General features: G+C 49.0%; 1 protein-coding gene and 1 long non-coding RNA gene across 2 annotated transcripts in view; one reads left to right on the forward strand and one right to left on the reverse strand.

Moving 5' to 3' along the window:
- UBE2L3 (ubiquitin conjugating enzyme E2 L3) overlaps positions 1-20,698 on the reverse strand; it is a 243,152-nt gene that overhangs the window by 152,578 nt on the left and 69,876 nt on the right. The window contains exons 3-4 of the mRNA XM_084491615.1: positions 5,847-6,008; positions 3,719-3,873 (exon numbers count right to left, since the gene is read on the reverse strand). The gene's annotated coding sequence lies outside the window, so the exon portion shown is untranslated. The remainder of the gene's footprint in view (positions 1-3,718; positions 3,874-5,846; positions 6,009-20,698) is intronic.
- On the forward strand, positions 43-980 carry LOC311420567. The gene is made up of 2 exons (XR_014684368.1): positions 43-192; positions 691-980. It is a non-coding gene; the product is annotated as an uncharacterized lncRNA (long non-coding RNA).

Here is a 20,698-nt window from a genome sequence, read left to right on the forward strand (position 1 = left end):
TGAACACGATTGAAAACTGCTGCAGAGCAAGGTCTGAATCCATATGTTTCAGCTCGGTCGGTTGAGCCAGTTCTAAGAAAGCACGATCTCCCTGCAATTACAGCGCGTCCATGGCTCCAATACTATATAGCGAAAAACATTCATCATACTGTCTGCTGTTCCAGGTGCTAAGAAGAGAGGCCAATGTAGCTGGTATGTATCAGCCGAGGAGGTGATGGATGGTCCTGCCCACATCCTTTGCTTTCTGCTTCTTACCACTTTGCCCCTTCCCTTAGTTTCTTGCTCGGTTACAGAGAGGAGCACTGGGAGAAGAGGGACATTGCAGGGCTCTCTCAGCAGGAGACTGTAGTGATTTTTTTGTGGATAATTTGGCTCTGAAGCGAAGGCCTAACTCTCTATCTCTGTTCTTGTCCATCCCCTCCTTCTTGAACTCAATAATTAGATTTTAAAACAAAAAAAACGGTCCCACACCCTTCTTCCCTGGCTTCAAAATCAGCTGCCACATTAAAGCTACAGGCTCCTTTACTTCTGGTTAGAGAATCTGAATTTAACACAAATCAAGAACTTGTCCAGAAGCCTGACCTGAAGCAACCAGCAGTTAAGGCTAGGAAAAACATGGCAAGGCCCTCCCTTGATTTCAGGGGATGGTGATGGTTGCCTGCTCTGCCTTTTCATTTTTTTTTTGCTCAGCCTCCCTGCAGAACACGTGTGTATTGTTTCGTTGCTTGGTGTGCGCCCACTCACCAGGATGGGCATGGAGGATTCAGCTGCAGGAACCTGACCAGAGTATGGAACCACAGCCCTTGCTGTGGCCACCTAGCGAGCACTTTATGAGCACCAGGAATCAAGCTCCACACCAGTCAGGTCGCTTTTCTGCAGCCTTACAGCTCTGGGTGCCTTTACTGTAACTGGTTTGGCCACTCAAATGCCATCTGGGCTAGCTGGACAGATCTGACTACAGCACAGTGGAGAGGGCAACATCACCACATGTCACTTGTCTCCTCTCACTCAAGTCTAAAACATGCAGAACTAAGAGCTGAGTTTCTGGCCCTCTTGTCACCAGAGGCTCTCCCTACCCTACTGCCTGGCACCAGCCTCCTGCCAGCTCCAGCTGGTCCCCTTGCCACAATAGCAGCCAAAGGCCAGCCAGGGAAGATTGCACAACCAGGCCTTGATCTGTATTTTCCACTGCTCAGCCAGCAAACCCCTCCTTTTTTCCAGCCCAGCTGTTTTCCATCTCTGCTCAGGAAGCATGCCCTGTTTTTGATTCCTGGGTCTTGCTTTATGAAGCAATCATGGGCAGGCTGTCTGGGTGGAACGGGTCACAAAGTGGCTGCGGGATAACTCTGGATTCTGAAGCCAACACAGAACAAAGGGGAGCTTTGCCAAGGCTCAGGTGAGCCTGGGGTCAGCACACAGACAGGCTACTGACGCAAGCATGAAGGCAGGGTTTTCTTTCTCTGGGCCACAGGGTTTGAACTCCCCCCTCCCTTTTCCTCTCCTGCCTGCCTGCCACAGCCTTTTCCCTGCTAGATCCACATTTCGGTAACAACGGGCGGGTGCAAGCGTGATGGTGTCACTTTTTTCTGAATCTTACTCACGCAGAACTAGACTGAGGTAGCTGTGTCTTCTTAGGCCACCAGCCTCGTGTCACTCGGTTAACAAGCTGCCAGCCTGTCCCCCTCCAGGCATCCTGGTTGACTGTATCACGACACACAGCTGCAGCTTGTAGCCCTTCCGTTACAGACACCTAGCCCACGGCGCAAGCAGAGGACGGTGGGGTGGCAGGCCATGGGTGGAGGCCTGGGATAAAGCACAGACCCGTTTGTGCTCCATTCAGGAACACCAGCAACCAAAACCACCCTGGCATTGCTCATCTTGGCACCCTCCCCAAAACACTAGAAATTAGCCAGCTCCCTGCTCATATCAAGCTGGAAATTAACTGGCTTCCTTAAGGGTTAGGGCATTAGTGTTAACACCATCTACATTAACTAAAAATAATGTGTGCAAAAAGGTCTGAGTTACAGCTTTACAGGAGTCACACCTTCACTTCGCTGAGCCCTTTACGTGTGAAGTGTGGTCCTTTGCTGTAAAGCCCTGTGAAGTGTCAGTTCTCGCATGTCTTTAGGCTGGAATTGGTTGAAGGGGCAGTTACAAAGAACAGCCTTGGAGCACACAAGGATTTGCTCTACAACAGGCTTTGAGATCACCAAGGGCAGAACAACCTTTTTCTTCCCAGAAAGAGCTAACAGCAACTTCTAAGGCAAAGCAGCTGAGCACTGCAACCAAACTGCCTGGCTGTGCATCTAGGTAGAGGCAACAGACAGAAAAAGAGAAGAAAAGCAGTGTTCCACCTCCTTTTCTTTAACAGATTTACGCTCGATCAGTTCCTGGCCACTCTAACTGGTTTAAGTGTCCACACAAGTGACTTACTGCCCTACGAGGAAGGATTCAAAAATCAGCTAATTGAATCAGGACTGTCATCACACAAGCCACAGCCTGCAGCAGCAGTCGACATTTGGGCAGCAACTAGGACTAGGGAATCTGCTGCTACAGCTCCTGCCTTGCTTTTAGTGGGAGTCTTTGTTTCAGGGCTGGGGGCATGGGTGGGAACTGGAAGGAGGCAAGGAAAGCAAGCAGGCTGGGATGTCTCTAGCAGCACTCTGCAGTCCTGCCCAACAGACAGATGCAGCCTGCTCTTCCAGTCTCTGCTTCTGAGCAGAGCGTGCCACTCACGCCAGGTTGTGCAATAGCAGTTTAGGATGTGTACAAATACTGGCAGCGGGAGAGATGTCAATTCTTGGTGTAAACTCTGACCTAGCCTGGCTTCGAGCCACAGATCGCAGTGGATAGGTCTGTATGTGCCAGAGCTTGTCACACGCTCCCTGTGCACTCTACCCTTCCTGACAAGGTCCGTCAGGCTCCTCCTGTGCTTTGCTTTATGTGTGTACACAGAACGCTGTTTATGAGCACTTTTGTCCTCTTTATTTCCTTTGAAGGCAGCAGAAGTGAGGGGGATCTCCATTATTTTAGAGAGCATTTAGGTTAATCTCCTGAACTCCTAACAAGATGGATATCTTCCAAACCTCTTGAACACTGTGAACACTTTCTACTGAGGCATATTAATTTCCCTTGATTGAGTTCAAGTGCCTACCTACTCTCATTACACTTTTGCCCTGCATGGTACTGTTCTTCAAACTACTGCAGTGCAGAGGGCCTCTGATCAAGAAGTTCTCATCAGTTCCTGACCCTCAGCACAACTGCAGTGTCAGTTAAAAAAGCAGTTTTCAGAAGGATCAACCTTCTGTCAGCATCAGCCCAACAGTGCCTGATGCGTGGTCTATGGGGCACATCTTCCCAGCACCATGGCCCTTTCACACCCTAGGAACCAGTGAGACAACATTCTTGAGCAACAAAGGGAAGCGTGACACAGTGGCACATAAAATGAACTTGTTAAACTTCTCCCCTGCCATCTTCTTTCTGCTGGGCTCTGATTTCGCCTATCTCCAATGGCAGTACCTTGCTTTTACCTTCACCCATATTTTCTTAACTCAGTGTTACAGTTTCACTTTGTTTTGTGTGAAGCACAGTTAAAAAAAGATTACAGAAAAGGAAGACCTGCTTTGTTTTGATGCCGAAGGTCAATTTTTTTCATTTCTTTTTTTTTCCTTTCTCTTTTCTTTTGAATTTTTTTTAGTCTAAACAAGAGATGACATACCTTTTGAAAAGCAGCTCTCCTGTGGTTGCTTGTGCCCTGAGAACGTATGCACCTGGAAATTCCAGTGCTTGAGAGAAGCTGTAGATCAGTCCACAAATGTTCTTGCTGTACTTGGGGAGGTAGAAGATGGACTGGATTCCATGTCTCAGTCTTCCCTAGAAATGACAAGAGAGCGTCAACACTGGAATATAAGAGCAGACTAAAAGGCCAGGCTTCTTTTTCTTCAACAACATATCTGAAAGAGCCTTCCTCTACCTCTCAGTAGAGTTGACCCTACTGAGACATTCAGGAAGGCAATGCTTTGACAACCTGATCTCAAATTATGCAGTATGCTAGCGTACCTAAGAGATCTTTTAATACTGCGGTGATGTTACATGGCCAGAAGCACAAGACAATGTTTTTCCAAGTCTTCTTAGCAAATAGACCTAGTCCTAAATGCATCTTTATTGGCTTCTTCCACCTGTCTCATTAAGCTTGGAGAAAGGACAGAATTAAAGTGCGTTTTTTTTAATATGAAGCAAGACCTGACCCTGTCTGCTGCTGGAGAGCACTAAGTTCTTCAGACAGCACAGGAGTGCTTGAAGAAAGGATCTGCAAACGCATACGAAAAGATTTGCAAGCAATCTCTGAAGTCTGGTACAAAAGCCAGAAAAGTTTAAGCTGTGCTGCCCTACAAAGGAGGCCTGTTTTGGGCAGAACTCGGTAAAATCCCATCTGAACCAGGACTGGGTCAGTTATGCTGATGGAGTTGAACATGTATGAACCATGGAGTGAGGGAGAAAAATTCAGAAAGGGCCTTTTACATCTTACATGATCATTACCTTGGTGCCTGCTCTAGCCAAAGCACTCCCCAAGGCAGCCGAGGGGCTGGCTGGTTTTGAAGTGTGCAGAGCAATAAGGAGAGTTAGCAAAGCTATGTCAGGTTGCTCTATGCCTTATCCAATCACGTTCAGAAAATCTCCAAGGATGGAGCTTTCACAGCCTTGCTGGGTGACCTGTTACAGTGCTTAATGCACTCTTACTGCAAAAGCTTTTTCCTTATATCCAATTTGATAGGTAATTCGGTGGGCTGAGGGGTTTGTCCAAAATACCAGCCTTACGCTTTCCTCCCTAACTCGACACGTTGGGGCTCCAAACCATGGGGAAAGTCCCACAGTGCCTCCAACACAGAGGGAGCCTGCAGTGTAATTCTGTGTGGGCACACAGGCTGCGGAGGCCCAAGGGTCTGGAGATGAGGACACACACAAGAGCTGCTAACTGGCTGGGCCTTGTCTTTGTTCCCAAGGCCTGTACAAGCCATGCTGCCAACCACGTGTGGTGTGCACATTAGATAATAGTTGGAAATGTTTTTCCTCCAGAGGCATGTTCTGTGCTCATGGTCTCTGCTGCTATGCAGAGAGCCAGCTCTCCTTCTTCTTCCTGAACTTTGTGAGCTCGGGACTGAGCAGAAGTCAGCCCATGTAAGGGCTTCAAGGGGCTTCGAGTGTGAGGCTGCTTCTGCAGGGCACAATCCTGAGCAACAAGCATGATAGAGCCCAGAGAAGGAGAGACATGAGAAGCTCTGTAATACTGAAAGCAGCATATTCTCCTCTTCTGATCTGGGCCAGCTGAACCTCAGTGGCTTTATTTGCTTTTACACTTTAAGTTACAGAGAAATCCACATTCAGAAAGTAGCAGTTGGAAGAATTCAGCTAGTGCCACCATATCTGCATCTACTATGCTTTTATGGGTACGCAGGGCCTTACTTCCTTCTGATAAATGGGTGAAGGGAAAGGCCAGGCATTGGACGTGTATTCAGATGCTGCAATTTATTCTCCTGGCTTTAAAAGGCTTAGTTATAGTAGGGCTGAGAGCCAAATACAACTCTGTCTTGAGCTATTCCTTCTCCTCCCCCCCTGAAGAATGATCTTTAAGGTCTATACCCTCATCTCCACCCAAAACGACGGCCCTGATTTATTTTATGCTTTTTGTTGTTGTTGTTGTTTCCTTTTAAATAACTTCTAAGCTTAGCCTTTGTTTGCCAAGCTTTCAGCCTGGAGCAAGATTTTACAGTTGAATTATAACCTTCTCTCCTTCCCCTTGAAAAGAGGTGTTTTTCTGGATATGCTGCTGTCCCACCCATACTCACCTAGCTGCGGGGAGGCAGGGGAGATGACAAGCTTTTTACAGATCGGCAGCTCGGAGTTCAGTGTCACAGGCATGGGCACACATCTGGTTAAACCATTTCCCTGATATCTTGGCTCAAAATCCTTGGCTGAGACATCTCATGGCAGCAGCCGTGTCCAGGGAGCTGAGAGGGAGGGAATAAAGGAGACAAAGTGGTTAGGTTTCTCAGAAAGGGAATGGCTGTGGGCTGGAATATAACGAAATGCCAGGACTGCAGAGTCTGCTCTCTCAGCATGTTACAGGGTTTTTGACTCACGGCAGCATGATGCCAACCCACACTTGAAAAGCCCCCTCTGAAGCGCGGGGAGCAAAAGGCAGAAGGCTGCTGAGGCCAGCGCCTTCCACAGAAGGAAGGAATGGGTGATGGTCTGAAAAGGTACTATAAGCTGGAGCCTCAGACAGTTTTGGACACTTCTCAGGGGTTTCAGTTTCCCCACTCAGACCCCAGTAAAACCTGAAAATCCCTGCTCAGCTGCCAATGCATTCCCAACACTGAGCTGAAGCCAGGCAGGCTCTGGAGAAGACATTTCAAAGCACGCAGCGTCACCTCCCCAGCTGCCTGCTTTACCAGTGGGATCCAGTCCCCTGTGCTTACTCACAGCATGCCTGAAAGTGTTATCTGTGGTCCAGGATGGGGTGTAGGAGCACGAAGAGGAGGGAAGTAAGGCATATTTGGTGGGGAATTCCCTGTGGATGTGTCAGACCGGGACGGTAAGTCCTTCACTGGATTAGGGATGTTTCTTGTACGGGAACTGGTGCCCAAATTTCTCTGGGTTAAGATCTTTTATTATTTTTATCAGCACTCTCCTCCTCCCACACGATCAGTTGACAAGAAAGGTTGCCTCTCCTCGCTCCAGGCAGGCTGCCTGCCTGTCTGCCACACTCCCTCTCCTCCAGCATTGCTCCATGTCAAGGAGCCACCCTAATGTGTAACCTGACATTTTCAAACACGCTGATATTGGCAGCGAGTTACGTGATATGCTAGGCTTTATCCACCCTGCACAGGTCTTCTAGAAAGGCTACTGACTTGGAAGGAGAATGCCCAGCATTCAGCATAACAAAAAGGCCACTCCTGGTGCTGAGCACCTCTGCAAGGACAGAGCTGGACCCAGGACTAACTCTGAATTTGAAACGTGAACTCTGTGAACTTCAGGTGTGAACAGCCATGGCAAGGCTCAGAGGTAAGAAAACCACAGGGCAAAATGCATCGCTGTTGCTTTCCCCTGTGAGTTCGAATCCAAGTGAGGGACAGCGAGAGGAGCTCCTTCCTGCATGCAAGCTCTCAGCTGCATGCAAACCCCCACGGGTGCAGGGAGTCTCAGAAACCAGGGACAGAAAGGGAGCTTCTGCTCTGTCCATCTGCTTGCTCCAAGGCAGGACAGTTCAGTCTGCAATCTGAGACTGAAATTTTTATACCCTGCTTTCAGAACTGCCTTTGTAGACCCTGCAGCCACTGTTGCACTTTATTCCAGGGCTTCATTAGCCTTAGCGCTAGGAAGATTTTTCCTAACGTCTTGCTGTAGTCAAAAACTTCGACATTTTGTCCTATATGCCCTGGGTATGGAGAACAAATTACACGCATCCTCCTTGTGTTACTTGCATTGTCCCTCCAGCCCTTTACTACTTCATGATGTTATCGCAATGCTCCTTCATTCTCCTTGGCTCAGAGCCTCAGGCTCTCTGCGTTCTGCTCATCGAGACCTCCTCCATCCTCTTCTCATACCTGCAGGCAAATGCCAAGCTTACTACCTCAGCAGAGAATGGCACAGGCCCACACTTTGGGGGCAGGGACTGAAGTGCAGTTGCATGACGGATTGCCTTAAATAATAGAGCTGGCTTAGAAATTTCCCCTTTCCATTGTTTCTGCCGTGCTGCAGCTCATCCCTTTCCTCACTTGTGATTATCAATTAGTCTGCAGGCTGTGTTCCAGCACAGCCTGGACAAATATACCTTAAAAAAGACGCGTGGAGAGTTGTTGTTAGCTGGGATATTTTCAGAGACCTACTGAGAACGTTTGAAGCTGGTTTCACCTCCCAGGCAGCCTAGCAAACTACCCTTTAACAAGTGTTTTGCAAACATAGCCACAGAATCACGGAGTTTAGAAGCATCCATGGAGACTGCTTGTCCAACCCCCCTGCTCAAGCCAGGCTCAACTACAGCAGGCTGCCCAGGAGCTCTCCAGTTGGGCTTTGAGGATCTCTGAGGATGGAGATTCTGCAGCCTCTCAGGACAACCCCTTCCTGTGTTCAGTCTCCCTTACAGCAGAAATCACTGAGAAGACTGTGGCCTCATCCCCTTTATCCCTACCCATCAAGTGTTTGCATAGATTGGCGAATCAGGTCCACACAGAAGAACCTGCTCTTTTCTTGCCTCCACACTTCCTTTTCCCACTAATCCGTGCTTCAGTGGGTGAAGCAGATTCCAGGTTTCGGGAGCTGCCGGGGTGAAACATGCAGCTAACAACCCCGGGGGAGCCCAAGTGTTTGGTGGCTCCTGCTCTGGTCAAACCTACATGACCAAGGCTGTGGTGCCAACGCTTACTGTACTTCGCAGCGACAGAGGAACACGGATGCAGCACCACAGATGTCAAGGCCAGCATCAGAAGATGAGGGTGAAGCAGTGCTCTACTGATCTTCTGTATTACATTCTTGACAGTCATTAAAAAAGGCAAAAATAAGCCACCATCATGTCCATAAGCCTGCAGGTGATAAATGCATAAAAGACCGTGCGTGAGGAATCTCATGATGTCTGCCTGAATCTGCAGACAGCCTGAGAAGCACAAACAGCCTCCACTTATCTCAGCATAAGATAACTCAGGACCACAGATCTGGAAGGGGTAGGAATGGGTACGGCAGCGGCCGCCTGGTATCCTCCCCGAAACACAGGGTTTCTCACCCAGCCTCCACACCGCCACCCCAGCTTTTCCAGGGAAGGAGGACATGGTAGCATGGAGACAGAGATAAGGGAACTGCTCCTCCCTGCACCCTCAATGCCTCCGTGGTGTGCCAAGATCCCAAATTGCACTAATTTGACCTTGCCAGACTTGTCAAGGAAACAATTACCTGAGTCTTTGCCCTTGGGACTTTACATTTACTCCAACCCTTCCAAGATGTATGCACTTGTGTGGCTCCTGCACACCCCGACGTGATAGGAATGAGTTACAGATGAAGAAGAAAGGCTGGGACATGCAAATTCTTGGGAGGTTTGCTGGAGAGCCGAAGACAATCACAGACCTTTTTTCTGCATCAGGTGAAAACTGTTACAAACCATGGAAACTCGCAGCCTTCCCCCTCATCTGGAGTCTGCTTCTTCCCTGCAATATTTATGTTTTCCAACATTTCCCCTCAGTAATGATCTAATCAAGCAGAATTCTTTTGGTATTAATCAGAAGAGCAGGGAGACACTTCTGTGGTTACTATTATCAATTGGGGATGTCAGGAAGACTTTGACAGGATTACCCTTGGAATTTGCCATTTATTAACCAGGCTGTGAGCTAACATGGCAGGGCCGGGGTGCGGCTGCTTTTGCTTTGCACATGGGAGATGGCTTGTTTGAGGGTGGGGAAGCTGAGGGTGGTGGAGCTCTGTCTCCATCTGATTCAGAGATCTCAAACAGCTGCCCTGGCAGCCCTGAGATATCTCTCCCCATCTGTACGTCTTTCTTTGCTTTCATCATCTCTTCCCATTATTGGGAAACCGTCACAAATCAGGCTGCACGCGGAGCTCGGAGAGCTTGCACCACCAAGAGTAGGCTTGCGGTCCTGACCCAGGGAGGACGGGAGTGACACCCTGCTCACAGGGTGTGCTGCTACGGGAGGCCAGAGATAAGTGCTCCAAGCCCTCAGGCCAGGGCTCCAGGAAAGAGAAACTGGGTTTAGAGGCATTAGACTTGCAGAAGCAGCTGGGATGCAAAGTAGGCACACGTGAAAATCTAGCCAAGTCAGGAAACAAAATGAAAAATTGCTTCTCTCTCTTTGAAATGTAGGGCTGCTGTTCACCCAGCACAGACAGAAGGTTAACCGTGGTAGGTAAGGGACAAATCCAATCAAACATAAAAAGGGAAACACAGGTCAAAATACAGCTGCAATCTGCCCACACCCCTCCAAAAAAGCAGGTTTTGCTCCCATATTCCAATGGCACCAGACATCGTTTACTGTGGTTCACACTACTAGATGGCCCTGGCCCATGGCTCTGACCCTGCAGGGCAATTTTTGTGCTGTTTCAAACCCCCAAATCACAAAGGCATTGACTGAGAGCTTTCAGCAGCTCCCAAAGTTTGTGCTCCGCAGTACCTGTCACTGCATCCACATACCCCACAGCATGCATTTGTCGTGAGTGACTCAGTGGAGTAATGGGACACACTGGGTCCTTGCAGAGTGTTCAGGCACTCTGGAAAAGAAGCATTGCTCTTCTAGGCCTGAACATTGAATATTGAAAGGCAAAAATGTTGGCATTCATTTCTAAATCCTGTCCTGGCTGGTCAGCTAAAGAAAGAATTAATGCTAGAATCTAAAATGCTGCAGGAACAAAAGCAGATCCAATCCATAGTTTCCTCTGCTTCGATACACACAGAGAGCTTATTTATGTAATTCTGTCCACTTCAAACATTGCACTTACGCATAGGAAGGCCCTTGAAATCTCAGTAGAATTTGTAAAACGGAGTTCCTAGATCATAAACCAAGGTCTTGCATCAGCCCTTTACCATTTATTCAGCAGGAATAGAATGAACTGAAAATTCAACAGCTAGTCCATAATTTCTCACATTGCGTATGGAAAAACCCATCAACTCATGTCTCAAAATCCAGGTGTGAAATTCCTTCTTCCCAATTTGTTCCAGCAATTGCTCTGATGAGGGAACATCCCAGAAGAGGTACTTCTTCACTAGGTACTTTCACAAGCCTGGCTTCCAAACCCAAATTCCCTATGCCGTCTTCCCAACGCCTTCTTCTTCACCTTAAGCAGAGCACTTAGTCCTTGGTTTAGAGAGAGGGCTATGGGTTCTCCTTGAGGCAGCTGGCTTTGTCAGAGATGTCCACCCAAAAGATAAATGAAAAGCCAAAAAAACGTCAACATAAAATAGAGACTCAACCTAACAAAACTGCTGCTGATATTTGGGAGCACAAACCACATGCCTCTTGCCTGAACAATTTCCAAACCATAAATGGTGTTTAATGTGGAAAAAGTCATAAATGTACAAAAGTTACTTCTAAAACCAAAAACACAGAGTTTCTTACTTATGGCTTTGATGAATGAAGTGTTTTCTATTCTGGCGTCACGCTTGGCGCTCTGAAGAACCTTTCTGTTAGGTGGAAATTACCGGCACTGCGTGTCAGCGTGACCACTGGCTTTGCAGCAGACTGGAGAGCGCCCTTCCAGGTCCTAACATGGGCTACTTCTGTTGGCTACTCAGCAAAATGAAGTATGTTCTCCTTCCATCAGAGGTATATTGCAAGAAAGAGTTGTGAAACAATATTAAAAGGACTTAAAATGGTGCTGTCTGTTATGTTCTTCCATGCTCTCCATTCGGAATTGTCTTTCAGCTACATGTTCTTTACTGTCTGTCCGACCCAGCAAGAGATAATGCATGAATAAATCACACACCAATCACAAGCAGCTCTCATAAAGCAAAGCAGATTAAGGTATTTCTAAAGGACACAGGAGTAAAAGAAGGGATGCTCTGCTGTCCTCTCCATTGCTGTTGATCTGCAGACAAGTATGTTTCCAAAGTATGTTTCCAAAACTATAGTTAAAATTAAGTTTTTAAAGTAAACAGCTTGCACCGGGTGCCAAGATTGTTTTAAGGCCAAAACAGAAAACACTGCTTGTCTGGCACACGCGTCACTTTCCAAGCAGGAAATCCAACAAAGCTGTAACACAACAGACATCATTTGATAGTCTCAACTCAGACGCCCACTTGGCACTGGCAGTAACCAGTCTTCCATCAACCGGATCCAAAAATGATGCTTGCCTAACTTGTTATCATGCAAAACATTAATGGGAGTATCTTCCTCTTTTGAAGTCCATTGGAACTGGAAATGTGGGCTGAAAATGCCGGTACACAACCACGCAGAACAGCTGAGAACCAGCCTTCCAGAATAGCAGCGCGCAGAGGAGCAGCAGCAAGCAGAGCTTCCCAGCCGTCTGTGCTGTGAGTCACATCTATGCACGGTGCTGGGAAAACCTTACGGGAGGTCCAGCCACTGGGAATACAGGGAAGCAAAGCTAATAAATACTTGATATATTTGTTTGAGTAGCTGGAAGAGGTCAGCGAGCCTGGAGCTGCCCTGTCAGCTCTCTGAAGGCAACTAGTGGCCAGTCAGCAGGCCGCAGGTTTGAGTACTGCTATCGAAGCCCTTTTCTTTTTTTCTCACTGCCATTTATTTTGCACATTATGTAATCCCAAACTTTGTCTTTTCAAAGGATCTTTTCCTCTTATGCATCAGTGTGAGGCATGGGGTCACATCTTGACCTGGGGTGAAAGAGAGCTATATTAACACCTTCACTTACAAACAGCAGTGACTTCAAAAAGCTGAGAGGGGTAGTATAAAAGCTACAAGTATAAATGCTACAAGACTGCACGTATTGCTGCTCATAAACATATATATGAACCCCAACACCAGATTCTCAAGACGAACAGCCTTGCCATCAACACCTGAAGATTCATAGTTTTCCTAGGCAAACGGCTAGGCTGTTGAAAGAAACACATAGCTGAAAAGAATACATCAGCACCACCACCATTTGTTTAAGCATATTCCTCTGTGACATCCTAAAGCCTTGCCCCTACTCAGAGAAAAAGCATGCTACCTACCACTGGATCTTTTTGAGCAGGTCCTGATAGCTGTTTTCATCATTTCTAATAGCCAGTGACTCAGTTTTCCTTTCTTCCTCTTGCACCTCACTCGCTGCATTAAACTGGCTGTCAGTGGCTCAAGGCCAAGTCTGGCCCTTTCTGACAACTCGCTTCAGTTTTGCTGTTCAAGCACTTCTCCCGGGACAGGTGCCCAATAAGTGCTTTAGAAACCAGTGTTTACTATTCCCGATCGGAAGAATTTCTGGAAAAATACTGTAACATCCATGACTTCTTTTTTTTTTAATCGCTGTTATTACAGACGTGCAGTTCTGGCATCCCAGCGTTTTCAATTCACCTCTCCTAGGGCCCAGCCCGCTCCAGGTCGCCATTCTCTGCACTCGCACAATGGAGTGTGCGTTGCCTTGGGTCTAGTCCTGCCCACATCCATGACAGTGTTATTCCTGGGACAATCACGTTGGGAACAGTTAGTAATATGCTCCTTAAAGCCAAGTGGTGAGAACTGAAGTATTTCAGAGGAAATGTGTTCCTTAACATACCCACTGTAGCACAGCTGGTGTCTCCTTATGGCTGGAACTGGGAACCCCACATCCTTTGTGTCTCAGCAGACACCTAAATCCTGAACAGGCAACAGAGCTGACTGAGTGCCCTACCAGCTCGTGAAGCTCTCTCACTCTTTTTCACTGTCAGTTTATTTCACTATTGACTTTCTTGGGTCTTTCTCCCAACCTAAACAGCTCGTACATCCTATCAGTGACTGCTGCAGCTAGGGCAGGGTCCATACACACAGTGAGGTGTCAAACACCAGAAGCAGCAGGAATTAGCTCAAGCTCCACGTGTACGATGTGGCATTCTTCATCAGTGACAGTTTTGTTTTACTCTCTTGCTCATTATCGAATCCTGCTCCTGCTTCTCATCCTCTCACAATGGGTCTATGTCTTCAGGCCTTGTGCGTGCCCCCCAGCGATCCAAGCATGGCTCCCATGCTCATACCTGGTGCTTGCTTCTCATCACCTTTCCTGTTTTTGCTATCCTCTTCCCAAAAGGCTGAGACACTTTTTTCTTTGCTTTTTGTTAGCTATAATACTTGTCTTCCTCCCACTTACTCGAAACTCACCACCATAACAATCCAACGTGCCACCACTGTCCGCCTCACAGCAACAACCTCTGAGCACTCACTCCTGGAGCTGCTATGGAAACACAAGTATTGCTGAAAGAGTTTTCTGGGCATCTCGCAGCTCCTCACTTGCAGCCCAGGGGCTAGGGATGAAGAATTCAGTGGTCAGTTGTTCAAATGGATGAATATCCTCACCACTGTAACGCCGCACACTCTTTCCCACTTAAATTTACTGAGCCTCAGCATTAAGCCACTGAATATAACACACCAATTTTGTCCTGACTGGGCAATTTCATTATCAAAGCTGCACTCTAAGCAAGTTACTCTAAGCAAATGTTAGTGTAACATTTGTATTCTTTTCTGTATTGGTAAATGGGTGCTAAGGTTGATTCTGGGTTATCCAGTGCAGAAGTCTCCAGCTCAAAACACTTAGAGCAGGGACAACAAGCACTGATAGACCTTTGAGTCAATGGAAATGTGGGGGTTATTTCCACCTGCACTGGTGAGAGCACTGCCAGGTTTTACAGCAATGAAGAGACACTCCTGAACCCCAAATTCCTGTAAAGAAGGAAATGATCCTTAGACTGGGCTTGAAGCTTTCTAGTGAAGAGGCAGAAAACTTTGTCCTGTTGCCCCGCAGACTTTGTTTGGTGACTAAGTATTCCTGAGTATCTTGTTAACATGCCCAACGATCTTGAAAGCTGACCCTTTGCAATACGAAGTGCGACAAAGAAACAAGCTCTTGAACAGGAAAAAAAAAAAAAAAAAAGGCTGCGTGCCCCAAGCACTGTAACCCGAATAAAGGTGCTTTCTGCAGGAACAAAGATGCTTGTACACAGGTGCCTGCTACAATTGCTGCTCCTTGAGGCAGTGGGGAAAGTGCAAGACGGCAACACTGCTGGGAATTGGGCAGCACGGGAGTTTGAAGCAGGGAGGCTCTTGCTGCTTAGCCTCTTGATTTCACAACAGTTCCTGAAAATTTCTGAGTTCCAGGAGAGCTGCCCGACTTCCTCTGAGCCGCTGCCTCCGAGCTGCGTTCGCAACACTGGCGGCCTGTGTATTTCAGGAATGCGAAAAACTGGCACAGTGAGGTCTGTGATTCAGCCAAGATGATGTGTTGGGACATGACTGAAGTTAATTAAAAGGAGCTTAAGACAGACAGACAAAAAAAAGAGTTTGCAAGACTTCTTAAAGAGCCAATTAATTATTATTTGTGGCTGCACACGCCAGCTGGGCCACAACATGGAATCTCCCCAGCCCTTACCACTCACCTCAGCGCCTTCATACAAAGCCAAAGAAAGCCCAAATGCAGGTCAGCTTTCGGGAGCTCTGGGCCAGTGTCTTCACACTGTAGCCAGGTAAAACTTTACTGAAATCAGCAGAACGGCATTGTTTACACCCACAGATTTAGGGTAGGTCTTACGGGTGAACACAGAAGCAAGAAATGAGCAGCATCTCCACTGACATGTAAAAAAGCATGGGCTGCTCTGGAGCCAGGTCACCTCGTGCCATCCATTGTCTTTGTGCACGCGGACCGGAAAAAGGAAGGACGGTGTCTGCCTGGAGAGAGGGTGGGGGCAGAGGACAAATGTGAATTTCATCCTCTCTCGACTACACGATAGTGATCGTTTTCAGAGCTGCATGAGGCACCCACATGAAAAGAAGCACAGTTTCACACAACACACTTCCAGAGCAGTTTCCCATAAGGAATTCAGCGCATCCTTAGCAATTTCCTACAACCCTGAATTCCTCTGACTTTCCAGAGACTCCACATCAGTAACTCCAAATTCTGAGTCCTGACTCTGCGGCCCTGCATCCTTCATCACCTCCCCAAGACAGCAAAGCAACGGTGACACAGCCCAGCACGTAGCAACCTCCTCGCGTCCCGCTGTGCTCACTGAGCACCGTCCCAGAGGCAGTGAGCAACAGCAGGAACGAGCCTCACCACAGAGCTGCCTGGCTGGGCACGTGGCTCCAGCTGCCCTGCACAAAGGCAGAGCCACGCAGAGCGAGCGGGCTGCCTGACCAAAATCTGTGCTTCTCATCCTCACGAGGAACAGACCCCCCTACGCCCTGCCAGTAACTGCCGAGTATGTCTAACAGGAGGCTGCAAATTTTAACAGAGGGGACTTTTGGCTTCGGCTCGCTGTTGTGTCACTGGTTGTGGCAATTAGAGCTCGTGAGGCTGCAGCGTGCGTGTGACTGGCACGGCTGCTCCCCTGCTCCCCCCGGCCGGGGCGAGGAGCCTCCTACCGCTGCAGGCCCCACACCTGCTGCCGCAGCCCTACCTGCACGTCTGCCTTGGCAGCCCCTGTGGCATTTGCTGGGGTGGGGGTGGGAAGCCCATGGTGTCATTTACACATAGGTTGAGCAAACCAGGTGCAATCAGCTTGGGTTTGGCTGAAGAATCCTCCACCCTGTGCAAGCTGCTTAACCCCTGCAGCGCCGAAGCTTTCTGCACGCCCACGGCAACGGGAGCGTGAGCCTGCAGAGAAGGAAGCACCAAGTCGGTCGCCATTCTCAGGTTTCTGAAGGCACCACAGGAGGGGCTGGTCATATTAAAGACCTGCTGCCTAAAGACAATAGCCAAAGCTCCAACTGCTGTACTTGGGAAATTATTTTAACCTAAGCAATGAAAGCACACAGCACATACTGTGAAACCAGCTGGCACTCGGGTCTGGTTCCATTGCCTTGTGCCACCTGCCCTGGGACACGTTCAAACAGTGCCTGGAAACCCTCTGAGGAGCTCAGCACGGCCACCAACGTGTTCCAGGTGTGAGGGGCAAGCAGACTGCAACTTGCCCGCTCCAGGAGGCTGCAGTAGTGCTTCTGGTGCTGTCCTGGTGTGATGCTGAGAGCATGGGGAGTCTTGGGGGTGGCTTCAAGACCCAGTGCTCGGTCACGCTCCATGCAGGTTGTGTGCGGAAAGTGACCTGAAAAGCATCTCCTTCACACGGCTTTGCAAATGAGCCACCTACTGCAGGCAGGAACACAGACACTGGAGCATCAGTAGATAAGCTGTGGCACTTCTGAGCTGCGTGTACCCCAAAAGCACTTCATATGTAGCTAATGACTTACAGTGAGGGGTGGACGGGGCCTGCTGGGCAGCCCAAGCCCTCAGCACGGGGAGCAGGGTGGCAGTGCCAGCCTTGGTCACGGCTGCGTGTTCAGCCCAGCTCCATCCTGCAGCAAGGCGAAACCACCGGGACCCACGGTCACCTCTGCCCTGCAGCTCACTCCCTGGAACACCAACCTTTTGCCTTCCCACCCACCGAGCCCTCTGGCTGCTGGGGTATGCATCCCGCGGCTCCCCGACAGGGAGGTTTTGGTACGTGGTCTGTAGGGGCTGGACAGTGATCCAGCCCTGAGCTCGGTGTCCATAAAGCCCACTAAGGGCTGCTTACTCCCGGTCTGTTACGCTGCTCAAAATTAATACCACCATGACAAAAGCTTACGGTGGAAACCCCTATGGGAAATTGCTGACTGCAGATCACTCAGGCTGAGAGGAACGTGTTTGCAGAAAGCCCTGAAACGGTGGATTTTATTTGAGTTTCTATCTCCAGTTGTTCTTCTAACCCTTTCACAAAGGCTTGACGAAGCAGGGGAGGGACTTGGGGGGAACTCCTGATTGAAAGTAGCTTAACACCTTGCTGGATCCTCGCCAAGCACGGTTTTACGTTAAGAACTCCAAACGAGCAGGGAAAACGCTTCTCTCGACCCCTGGGGGGTCAGCGAGAGACCCAAGCAAGGCAGAGCTGGGATCTGACACAAAAAGACAGGGCTGCTCACCTCATTCAGGGACTGAAGCCCCGAGAAAGGGGCACAGCTTCCAGGAGGGGACAAAGCCTGCAAACCCCACAACAAAGGCTACTTTTCAGCAGCACATAAAAGAAGGAGGGCCTGGCTCTGCCCCTCCAGCCAGACCCCACCCCTCGCAGCGTGGAGGCCTTCGCCGGAGCGCCAGCCAAATCTAATCAAGTCTGACAGACAAGACAAGGCGGACAGCCGCTCGCCTTTGGCACCCCCAGCCTCTCCTCGCCCACAGGCCTCTCCCCCTACCCACGGGGGTGCTGCCTCGCTGGGAGAGCCCACGTCAGCCCCACGGCACCTCAGCCCATGGGGCTCCCTGCCCCGAGCCACCTCCAGGCCCTCACCCTCTGGAGCGAGGCATGTGCCCGGCCATGGCCCTGCCAGCCCCGGGGAGGACGCAGCAGGAGTCTGGGAGCAGAAGCCTGGGACCTTCGCTGCCCCCAGTGCGCCCGATGCTGGGCACCCACGGGTGGGTGGCACGTAGCCGGGGGATTCTTGGCCCCCCGGGTCCTTAGGGTTTCATGCAAAGCCTGGCGTTGATTCGGGTAAACAGGAACTGGGCCAGATCCTCAACAATACGAGTTTCCCTTCAGACAGAAAAAAATAAATAAATGTAAAGCTTTAAAAGAGTTTGTTTAAGCGTTGTTGGGACAAACAAGCCGGTGTAGATGGTAAAGAACAGCTTAAAGCAGTCAGACCTGTCCTGTAATAGCAGGGAAGGCCGAATATTTCCTAAAATTGCCCCTCCTGCATTACCTACTCCGCTCCTCAGGTCAGGGCTCAGTCTGCTCCGGAGCAGGGAGGAGGTGGGGGGGAGAATCTACAAAGGAAAGCTGAATAAGCATTGCTTGAAAGGGAGGAGGCAGGAATTCACCAAAGAGAAGAGGAGGAGGAGGGGGAGACGGCACAGGCTGTTTTTAGTACTGGCACCACCTTAGTCTGCAGCGGCCAGGAAACTGGTTGGAAGCCCCATGACTTGAGCAAGACACCCGGACCTGGGAGCCAGAAGAGGAAGGGACTTGGCAGAAATTCCCCTGCAAAGCAAGGAATCATTTCTGCAGCACAATATTCAGCTTGGCCTCTCCGCAAGCAAACCCTGCCAGATACCTGATCATGCCACCAGAATATTAGCGCTCTGCTCCCCTGCTGTAATACAGCCATGAATCTTCCTCACCCACTTCTATCTTCCAGTTGGTCTCTTTTAGTCAGCTCCCTCAGTCCTGGTCTTCCTGCACTGCCCTGGGGCCATCACAGTGCTCAGGGACCCAGAGCAGCCCAGCTCCCACCCCCTGGCTTCCAGCTGCCCACCCTCATTCCTCCCACACTTGCCCTTTGGGCACCGTTGTCACTTCCCTGTTTCCCCCGTCCATCAGGAGGCCACAGCTCACAGCACATGGAAAAATACTGTCCTGGACTTGCTAGGGTTAAAGGCAGGGAGGCCAAGCATCAAAGAGCCAACTCAGGGAAGCTTTGGCACCAGCAGGAAGCTGAGATAACCTGGCTGCTGCACTGCTAAACTGCTGCAGTTTATCTTTACCCTTCCTCTCTGGGACCAGCTGCGTACAGCACACAGCACGGCGCGGTGGTATAAAGCCCCGGGCAGCTGGAACGTCTGCAGAGAAACACAGCAGATACGGCACTAATAGAGCAGCACATTAATTCTCTGACTTGCCATACAGAAGGAGGCTCCATAGCAGGCAGCTGGAGTGCCTGGCACCCACACCATCACGGTGGCGTTGAACTTCTCCTATCCATCCTGCAGAAACGTTTGTGTCAGGGGCTGGCAGTGCCAGCACACACCATAAAGGCAGTCTGAGAGGTTTACACACGTGCCAGCTACAACTTCAAGAAGAGAATACCACTTCAGATACAGATAAGGCACCTAAAAGCTTCACTGTACAGAAGACAGCCGTGTCCCAATTTTCTGAATGTGGCTCTTTCGAATTCATAAGAAATGAAGCAGGACCCTTTTAACCTTTTAAGACATTTCCCAGGGCAAAACACCACACTGAATAATTTCCCTTCACTATAACCCATGGAAATAAAAATATCCCTTTTAGAAAAAGCTGTAATCAGCTGCGTAGTGCATGTGTATACTTCTCCCCAGCAGACACAGAAAAGATAAATCTACACTGGAGTCATAGTCCTGTTTTAACATGCATCTAACAAGGCTGTCGATTCTAGTCCAGCTATGAATATCTGCTGGTAGAGGAATAAAATCCTAGCTGAAAGTTTAGAGCTAAAACATAACTGCCCTGGAAACTTCTTGTTAATGAACAAATGACTGTGTAAAATGTACACTAGCATTTACAATTGTATTTTAATTATCCTCTCTGTTGAAAAGAAGCATAAACATACCCAAATCCACTTGGAAGAGCTCTACAGGGAATTCTAAAAAATGAGACAGAAGAAAGCAAAGTTCACTTTGGACCTGATGCTTGCCGCACTGTTTGAAGTTACGCAGAAACAGCCCCTCCAGCAACAGTTCTGGTTCCAGACCTTCTGTCCAATAACTCCTGCTGCAGACCAGACCCTGCATTCTTCCCCTTTTAAAAGAAATGCTTGCACAGGGAAGGCCTTGTGCCCACACCACGGGCTGGGTAACACCAGCAGGCACAGAGGATCTACATTAAATGGGTTTGATCGTGGCTGAAGGGAAAGACTGATAAGCAGGAAAGTAAGTTCAAATTTGTGTTGTTGGCTACTTTAAATGAGAACAGGTCCCTGTCTTTGGGTCTATGCCTAGTTTTTGCAAGCTAGCTGGGTTCTCATCCTGTCTTTCCACATGCTCACGCTGGCTATGAGTATAAGGCTCCTGAAAGGCACCAGATGTTTGGGGGATTGTTTGTTTGTTTGAACTCCCCTTGCAAAAACAACAATTAAAGAAGGGAAGAAGATTGGATGACTTAAGATTTACTTTCCAGCAGGGTGTGACTGAAGCAGGGAGGTAGCTTAGTAAATGCACTCAGGGAGGACTATAGGAAGGAACGGAAAAGTATGGAGAAACTCAACAAAAAAGGAGCAAGAAGGATAGATGTTTCCAGACATTAGTGGGGTGAAAAAAGGCCTGGAAGGGAAGA

Source organism: Aythya ferina (genome assembly GCF_964211825.1).
Source record: "Aythya ferina genome assembly, chromosome: 17".
Lineage (NCBI taxonomy): Eukaryota > Metazoa > Chordata > Aves > Anseriformes > Anatidae > Aythya > Aythya ferina.